Raw genomic sequence first — 9,868 nt, 5'->3', positions numbered from 1 at the left:
GCAAAAGATATTAACTCAAGGCCCATCTTCTTCACCAAAAAAGAAAGTAAAGTAATTTATTATTTTATCTGAATGAATTTCCAGATGAAGTAACGAATGTTAAATTAGTCCTTTAAAGTCTTAAAGGAAGTTTCATAAAGAATGACTAAATACGGGGGCCGGCCCCGTGGCCAAGTGGTTAAGTCCCTGTGCTCCGCTTCAGCAGCCCAGGGTTTCGCCGGTTTGGATCCCCGGCGCGGACATGGACAAGCTGTGCTGAGGTGTCATCGCACGTAGCACAACCAGAGGGACCTACAACTATGTACTGGGGAACTTTGGGGAGAAGAAGAATAAAAGCAGATGTTAGCTCAGGTGCCAATCTTAAAAAAAAATGAATGACCAAATACAATTTTATTGTTTCAAATTTTCTTCATTTATATGAGCATTTGTTTTAGAATAGCCAGTTGTTTTTCCTTAGCTGGTTTCTGAAATTAAATAGATTTTAAAAGAGAGCTTTTTAATAAAATAGCTGTTCCTGATGCATCTGTATCTCCATCCACAATGTCCTCACAGAGACCAAGAGCTAAAGAGAAATTTGGGGTGGCGCCCTCTCAGAACCGGGTGAAATGGCAATTACCAATGTAATGGGGCCAGCAGAGGGCCAAATAGCTTTTCCCGAATTAGCATGTGAAAGGAAATGTGGGCAGATTGACCGTGTAGGACTAAACTCCACTTTATTTGCTGCTGGCTGACATACTGCTATAGCCAGATTCATCTCCAAAAATGGAACTCGTCGGAGGATCCGGTAAGAGCTCATTTCACTTTCTTGGTCGTTAGTCTGCATTATAATAAAACTCACAGGTATTTAGTACTTACTATATAGCAGGCTTTAGTGCTTTACAGCTATTATTTTATTCTCATGATAACCCTATGAGATAATTGATTCCATCAGGATTCATTACAGGAAAAAAGAACGACTCAAAGTATTTTAAGCAAGATGGGCATTGGCAGAAGAAATTGGGTGTTTACAAAATTGTCAGATGGACAGGAGGAGTAGGTTCTAGGCTGGGCCTAAGGAAGTAATTCTCAGAGAAATACAGACGTGGCCCACTAAGAGAGCAACTACCTTAAATGTCACTAGAGATGGTAAATTCAAGAATACGTCCCAGACTAGGAAGCCAGATTCCAGAAGCTGCTACCATTGCCACAGCTGTTACAACCAGGAAGCTGGAAAAAGGATACTGGAACCCCACTGCAGAGGACACCTCACGTCTCCAGGATTTTGCTTGCCCGCAGAAAAATGGCCAAGTGAGATGGGAGGATGGCCTCCTCACGTCTGGCTACCAAATTTCAAACAAATCCATCTAAATGACAGGTCCTAAATCACAGTCAAACCCTGAGCTGCAAAGGGGCTCGAGAAATGCAGATTTTTAGCATTTCAACTTCTGCAGGAGAGGAAGGACCCAAGGAGGGAGGTAGAACTTAAGATAAGCAAGGCGGTCCACATTCCTCTTCAAAGTGGGTACTGTCGTTGCCATCTTCTTGGCCCCTTTTGGTAGATAAGGAAACTGAGGCACAGAGAATTAAGTAAATGGCCCAAGGTGACACCAAAGCAGTCTGCTTGAGAACCTGTGCTCCTGACCACTGGGCTTTACTGCCTCCCTGTAGTCAGGTTATGGTTGTTTGTGCACACAGGCTAAATGAAAATCCCAACAACATTTTTTGCCAAAGGCAAAACTTTTTTCAATGATGAAAAAATCCAGCAAGATAAATCAGGAGAGAGCTGAAGCGCTAGCGCATTGCTGGATTCTTCCTACCTTTACAGTAATAAACAAAATCCACTTCACCTCATGGATCCAGCAAGGCTCTTGAGTTTTACTTTTTCAGAATCTCTGACTGTTGATTTAGGTACTATTAGAAGCTATTGAGAGGGTGTTTCAGCCTGGAGAAGCAGGAATATCCAAGGATCCAGCCCCAGATGAATCCCCATTAATCACTAAATTCAAAGCAAAACTCAGAATTTACTACCAGATTGTGACAAGGAGTCTCTTCCAGAGATGATGGAATCAGATCTCCAGAAAGCAATAGAAAATATCTTTCATTCCCCTAAGCCATAGCTGGTGAGGCAGAGACATTGCCAAGTGTTTACCCAGCCCATTGGGCTTTCCTCTCAGGCCCCTTTGCAGTTGTGCTGGGGCCACGTGAGTTCTGGCCAATGGAAATTGGAGAGCGTGATGTATGTTACCTACAGGCACGAGCACCCCTTCTGTGATGACCAGGCCGTGTGTTAACAATGGTGGTGTCACGAGACAGAAGGAGCCTGAGCTCCTCCTGAATGACTGCCAACCACAGTGGACTGTGATGTGAGCGGCAATACATTTTTATTGAGTTAAGCCACTGAGGTCTGGGACCGTTTGTTACAGCAGTTAGGCTGACCCACCCAGCTGACCTGCACCTTCTGCTACAGATCGTCTTAGTGAAGGCAAAGAAAATCAGGTCAAGGAGACCTAGCCTTTGGGCAGGGGCAGGCCTAGTTGGATTGGTAGGGGAGTGAGAAAAAGGGCATCGCTCCCTGAATAGCCTCCTTTTCACAACGTTTTACCTACCTTCTCATCAACATCAGACCCATTTTTCAAAAATTCATTCAAGAGTTCCCATTCCGTTTGCTTTGCTTCTGCTTCTCAGACCAGGGCAGTGAAGTTGGACACCATGATGGAGAAGAGAAAAGGGAGCTAAAATGGAGTTGGAAAAAAAGGGACTCCACCAGCAACTGCTGGATCTTTAAACTCCTTTGATAGTTCCACCCCTGGCAAGAGTAGCCCCTTCCCTGAGATGAACTCAGGTCGCTGGGATCAGCCCCTCCACCTGGGCTGGGAGCAAGCAGCACGGAAAGAGGGCAGGGAGAGGGGACTCGTGCTCGCTCTTTTGGGGACCATGACAGTGGGCACTGAGACGGACTGCACTGGTGGGAGTCCCCTTCTGTGCACCCCAAACACGAATAGGCTAAAACAGATTTCACCTCCGTAAGAATAAAACTCTAAAGCTCTTTCAAAGCACCATTTTATACAACAGCAAATGTGTTCATCGTAGATCACTTTTTGCTGTTCGGTAAACCAGATCCCCTGGGGAGGTTTATGCCAATGCTTTGCAAGTCAGTCCTTGTTACTTTATGTAATTGGAAACAATCAAGTGAAGTGCCTGGTATACTCTTCTGTACTTTGAAACAGGGACGCCCAACCTGAGGTCCTATGTCCAGGCTCCTCGATGGCCTCCGAGGTAGTGATGGGAAGCTGTGCATTATTCTCCTTCTATCAGAAAACCTTCCAGAAATGGGGCATTGAACTTAAAGCTGTGTGAGCTAACTAAAATGTCAAGCTTCTGTTTTTTGATTGAACTGAACATCAGCTTAGTATAACAATTGATTATCTCAGAGGATAATTGATTGATATTTGATTATCTCATGCTATCTGGAAACTCTGAATAACAGTCTTTGATTAATATAAATGAGTTAATCACCCAATAAGACTTCCATAAAAACAACTTTTAAGAAATAGGCTCCATGGAGGAAAAATTATTAGCAGTTTAAGAGTCTAGTCAAAAAACGGAAACAACCCAAATGCTCATCAATTGATGAATGATAAATAAAAAAAGGTATAGCCATACAATGGAATATTATTCAACCATAAAAAAGAATGAAATACTAATACATACTACAACTGGATGAACCTCAAAAAACATTATGCTTAGTGAAAAAAAGCCAGTCACAAAAGACCGTACATTATATGTTTCCATTTATATGAAATGTGTACAGATGCAAATCTGTAGAGACAGAAATAGATTAGAGGTTACCTAGGGCTGGGATGAAGGAGAATGGGGAGTGATGGTTAATAGGCATGAGAATTCTTTTTGGAGTGATGAAAACTTAGATTATGGTAACTCTTGCACAACTCTGTATATATACTAAAAACCATTGAATTATACACGTAACTGGCTGAATTTTATGATATATAAATTATATTTCAATAAAACTGTTAAAAATTTTCAGATCATGAACTGAACTCCATAACTTTCCATTTGACTTTGCCAAAATTTGCCCGAATTAATGGAATCTTACAGCCCGGGAGTAAAGTTGGGTTCTTTAGAAACAACAACAAAAGCAAACAATAACTGTATGTCTTCCCTCAGGAGAAAATGCTAGAACCTCAGCCCTCTCTCCCCGCTTGCATTGGGTCTTCTCCTGCACCTCGTTCCTTGCTCATGGCAGGAAGCTGTGGAATAAGACTGTGGCCCAGGAGGAGCTGTTTCTCCCAGTGCTCTGTCCCCATAAAGGACCCAGAGCTCCTCACATCTTTACTTCTGTGCCGAGAATAAGGGCCGTGGCCCGTCAACCACACCAAAGCCGGTGCCCCTCCTTGGCAATTTTCCCTTTTCCCTCTGCAGTCAGTTTTACCTGGCACTAGATCTGCACATTCGGTACTTTTTCCTTTTCTCCCTTCGAGGCTTTGAACGTATTTCTGCCGAAGTCCTCACGAGGCTCAACAGCATTCTCCTAATTGCAAGTTGTAAGTCAATTGTGAAAATTTCAGAAAATATATAAAAGTATAAAGAAGAAAATACAACTACTACCTACTAATAACCTTTCTGAACATTCTGACATATTTCTTTCCAAGGTTATATATATATATATAGGTTTTTCTTTACTCAATTGAGATCATATAGTAAATTGTTTTGTAGATTACAGGAATCATGTAACTAGTCTCTTGTTGGCAATAGCTGCAAAAAAGCCTGGAGTCCAGAGCACAAGGCCTTACAACATTCATATGGTGGACAAAACTCACTTCTAGCTTAATTTTATGTTTTTCTATTCAGATTTCTTTTACCCTCCTTTTCATATTCTCTTATTTCCATATTTAATCTTGTTTTAGAAATATGTATTTATATAAACCACTCTGAAGTCCTTCCAAAATAATCTTTTCCATCACAGCCATTTCTAGGTGTACAGTTGAGTTGTGTTAAGTATATTCACATTGCAATCTTGCAAAACTGAGACACTATACCCACTGAATAACTCCCACTTCCCCCTCCCTCTAGCCCCTGGGAATCACCATTCTGCTTTCTGTTTCCATGAATTTGAATACTTTAGATACCTCATATAAGTGGAATCGTGTAAAATTTGTCTTTTTGTGACTGGCTTATTTCACTGAGTGTGATGTCCTCAAGTTCACTCATGTTGTAGCATAATGCAGAATTTACTTCTTTTTTAAAGCTGAGTAATGTTCCATTGTATGTGTATATCGCATTTTGTTTGTCCATTCATCCATTGATGCGCATTTGGGTTGCTTCCACTTCTTAGCTATTGTGATAAAGCTGCTATGAATAGGGATGTGCAAATATCTCTTTGAGACTCTGCTTTGAATTCTTTTGGACAGATAGCCAAAAGTGGAATTGCTGGATCCCTTGGTAGCTCTAGTTTTAATTTTTGAGGAACCACCATACTGTTTTCCACCACGGTTGCACCATTTTACAATCTCACCAGCAGCACACAAGGGTTTGATTTCCCCACATCCTCGCCAGCACTTGCTATTTTTTGGTTTTCTGATAGTAGCCATCCTAGCAGTTTTGAGGTGCTGTCTCACTGTGGTTTTGATTTGCATTTATCTAATGATTGGTGTTGTTGAGCACCTTTTCATATTTTTTGGCCATTTGTATATCATTTTTAGAGAAATGGCTATTCAAGTTAGCCCATTTTTTATCATATTTTTTTGTTGTTGTTGGGGTGCAGGAGTTCTTTATATATTCTGGATATTAACCCCTTATCAGGTATCTGATTTGCAAATAATTTCTCCCATTCCATAGGTTGCCTGTCACTCTGCTGATGTGTCCTTTGATGCACAGACGTTTTTAAGGTTGATATAGTCCCATTTGTCTATTTTTGCTTTTGTTTTCTGTGCTTTTTGTGTCACAACCAAGAAATCATGGCCAAATCCAATGTTGTGAAGCTTTTCTGATATGTTTTCTTCTAGGAGTTTTATAGTTTGGGGTCTTACGTTTAGGTCTTTAATCCATTTTGCGTCAATTTTCATACATGGTGTAAGATGAGGGTTTCACTTCATTCTTTTGCATGTGAATATACAGTTTTTCCCAGCTCCATTTGCAGATGAAACCATCCTTTTCCCATTAAATGGTCTTGGACTCCTCGCCGAAGATCATTTATTTGACCATATACACAAGGGTTTATTTCTGGGCTGTCTATTCTATTCCACTGGTCTACACATCTGTCCTTATGCCAGTGCCACACTATTTCAATTACTGTAGCTCTGTAATATGTTTTGAAATCAGGAAGCGTGACACCTGCACCTTAGTTCTTTTTCAAGATTGTTTTGGCTATTTGGAGTCCCTTGAGATTCCATGTAAATTTTAGGATGAATTTTTTTCTATTTCTGCAAAAAAACGCCATCGGGATTTTGATAGGGATTGCACTGAATCTGTAGTTTCAGTTTGAGTAGTATTGATAGCTTAACAACATTGTCTTCCAATCTGTGAACACTAGATGTCTTTCCATTTATTTGTGTCTCCCTTAATTTCTTTCAGCAGTATTTTGTAGTTTTCAGTGTAGTAGTCTTTCACCTCCTTTGTTAGATCTGTTCCTAAATATTTTATTCTTTTGGATGCTATTGTAAGTGGAATTGTTTTCTTAATTCTCTCTCAGGTTACTCATTGTTAGTATATAGAAACACAACTGATTTTTGTGTGTTGATTTTGTATCCTGAAGCTTTGCTGAATTTGTTCATTAGTTCTAACAGTTTTTTGTGGAATCTTTAGGGTTTTCTACAGATAAGATCATGTCATCTGCAAACAGGATAATTTTATTTCTTCTTTTCTGATTTGGATGCAATAAACACTTTATAAATAAAATAAATTATTTTCCTGTTTTATTGAGATATAATTGACATATGACATTGTATTCATTTTGGTCTTACAACATAATGATATATCTCAAAATGATTCCTCCAATAAGTTTAGTTAACATCCATCACCTCACATAGTCACACATTTTTTTTTCTTGTGATGAGAACTTTTAAGATCTATTCTCTTAGCAACTTTTAAATATACAATACAGTATTGTTAATTATAGACCCCATGCTGTATATTACATCTCCAGAACTTATCTTATAACTGGAAGTTTGTACTTTTGACCACTTTCACCCATTTCCCCCATCCCCGACCCCCTTCCTCTGGCAACCACCAATCTGTTCTCGGTATTGCTGGGTTCACTTGTTTTAGATCCCACATACAAGTGAGACCATAAAGTATTTGTCTTTCTTTGTCTGACTTATTTCACTTAGCATAATGGCCTCAATTTCCATCCATTTTGTTGCAAAGGGCAGGATTTCCTTCTTTTTCATGGCTTAATAATATTCCATTGTATATATACACACTAGATTTTCTTTATCCATTCATCCAACAGTGGACACTCAAGTTGTTTCTATATTTTGGCTGTTGTGAATATTGCTGCAGTGAACACAGGGGTGCCAATATCTTTTCAAGTTAGTGTTTTTGTTCTCTTCAGATGAATACCCAGAAGTGGAATTGCTGGATCTTATGGCAGTTCTATTTCTAATTTTTTGAGGAACTTCCATACTGTTTTCCATAGTGGCTGCACCAGTTTATATTCCCATCAACATTCCCTTTTCTCCACATCCTCACCAACACTTGCTATTTCTTGTCTTTCTCACGATAGCCTTTCCAATAGTTGTGAGGTGATATCTCATTGTGGTTTTGATTTGCGTCTCCCTGATGTTTAGTGATGTTGAGCATCTTTTCATGTACCTGTTGGCCATCTGTATTTCTTCTTTGGAAAAATGTCTATTCAGTTCCTCTGCCCAGAATGAATTTTATATACCATTTTTTACTCTCAAAAGTATTTCCGATATCATTAAAAATATTTTGTAAGATCATTCTTAATTGTTGCATATGAGTCCGTTATCTAGATGTGGCATAATTTACATGACCATTCTTCATTCTTCTATTGTTGGACATTTAGGTTGTTCTAAATTTGTATTATGATGAACGATATTGCAATGCATATTTTTGTGTATACTTCTTTGGTCATATTTAAGATTTTTTTCCTTATGAGAGATCCCTAGAAATGGCACAACTGAGTTAGAGATTATATATATTAAGGCTTTGACACATATTTCTAATTTGGCAAAGCATAATTTTTAAAAATATTAATTGAAGATACATTCGGGATACATTATATCTATCTTTTAAGAATTTACGTTACATCTTACATTTTCAGATGGCATATATATAGTTTTAAGTACACAAATATATAAATTATATTTTTTTATAATGTTGAACTCTTTTGTTGACTTTTTTCTGCTTTTGGTGAGGAAGATTGACCCTTAGCTAACATCTGTTACCAATCTTCCTCTTCTTGCTTGAGGAAGACTGTCGTCAAGATTGTGACAAACCCAAACTTGTGACTTGTAGCTGCTTTCCTCCAATCTCTGCCTCCGATGACCTTCTCCTTTTTTGCCTGTCTAATATCCCTCTGCCTCAGTCTTTCTTTTCTTTTGAGGAAGATTAGCCCTTAGCTAACATCTGTCACCAATCCTCCTCCTTTTTCTGAGGAAGACTGGCCCTGAGCTAACATCTGTGCTCTACTTTCCTCTACTGGGTTCTATTTTCTTCTCTACTTTCTATGTGGGATGCCTGCGACAGCATGGCTTGACAAGCGGTGCCATGTCTGAACCCAGGATCTGAACCAGCGAACCCCGGGCCGCCGAAGCTGAATGTGCGCACTTAACCGCTGCACCACCTGGCCGGCTCCTCTGCTCACTCTTATAAGGACCCTTGTAAGATTAGGGCCCACCTGGCCAAAGCAGGATGATCGCCTCATCTTAAGATGCTTAACTTAATTAAATATCCAAAGACCTTTTCTCCAGATAAGGTAACATTCACAGACTTCAAGGATTGAGACGTTGGTATCTTTTGGGAGACCACCATTCAGCCCATTACACTTTACTTCCAGAATCCTGTTAAATTTTCTAGCAGTCTTGTCATGGGTCATCATTACCCTTGTTTACAAGTAAAGAAATTGAAGTTTAGAAAGAATAAGTCCTTGGCCAAAGCATCCTGGCCTATGCCACAGCTGAGATTGGCCCTGAGGCTCACTGACACTCAGAACCAGTGTTGACGGGGGCTGCCCAGGGCCCGGTCAGTTACACGGCACTGTCCTTGCGAATGCAGAAGTCAGCCTCAGACAACAGTGTTCACAGGTGACCTCGTACACGCCACTGGTCTGACCTAAAAGAAGAAGTTCTCTTTGATAAAGGAGCATTCAATCTAATATAAGAAAAAACACACATAGCCCAGCGATAAAATGTATTCTTCTCACTATCAATTCCAAATAGGTGTCAGCCTAACCTAAAGTTAGATATGCACACAATGTTCCAAAAGTGCCTTCTTTCATTTTCTTATTCCCTAAAAAAAAAGACACATTTCTTTAGCTCAGTCCAATTTATTCTCTTAACATTTGTTGAGTACCTACTATAATTTATGGTATAACCTCCCTTGAAGTCTTTCTTCCCCTATTTTGGACATTTTTATTTACAGTATGGATACATTTGAACTCACACACACACACACACACACACAAACCACAAAAAAAAGGTATGACGATTTCTGGCATTCTCTACATCCTGAATTATTGTTTAACCTAATTTATTGAATGTTAACTTTTTGTTTTACTTTTTTCCTTCGCTTAAATTTAGGATGTTTTAAATAGCGTTAAGGATTTACATAACTGCAACTGGTTACTTCTAAAAAAATTTTTTTTAAATAAAACTTTTTTACAATTCAGATGTAGGAGTGGTTTGAAACA

The 9,868-nt window shown here is 39.3% G+C and overlaps 1 long non-coding RNA gene across 1 annotated transcript in view; it reads left to right on the top strand.

Annotated features, from left to right (window-relative positions):
* Positions 1-666: 666 nt before the first annotated feature.
* Positions 667-9,868, top strand: part of LOC123280438 (uncharacterized) — a 32,892-nt gene continuing 23,690 nt past the window's right edge. The window contains exon 1 of the long non-coding RNA XR_011497803.1: positions 667-784. This is a non-coding gene — a long non-coding RNA (uncharacterized lncRNA). The remainder of the gene's footprint in view (positions 785-9,868) is intronic.

This window comes from Equus asinus, chromosome 24 (genome assembly GCF_041296235.1).
Source record: "Equus asinus isolate D_3611 breed Donkey chromosome 24, EquAss-T2T_v2, whole genome shotgun sequence".
NCBI lineage: Eukaryota > Metazoa > Chordata > Mammalia > Perissodactyla > Equidae > Equus > Equus asinus.
Note: the sequence above shows the minus strand (reverse complement) of the source record. Positions and strands in the feature narration are given on the sequence as shown.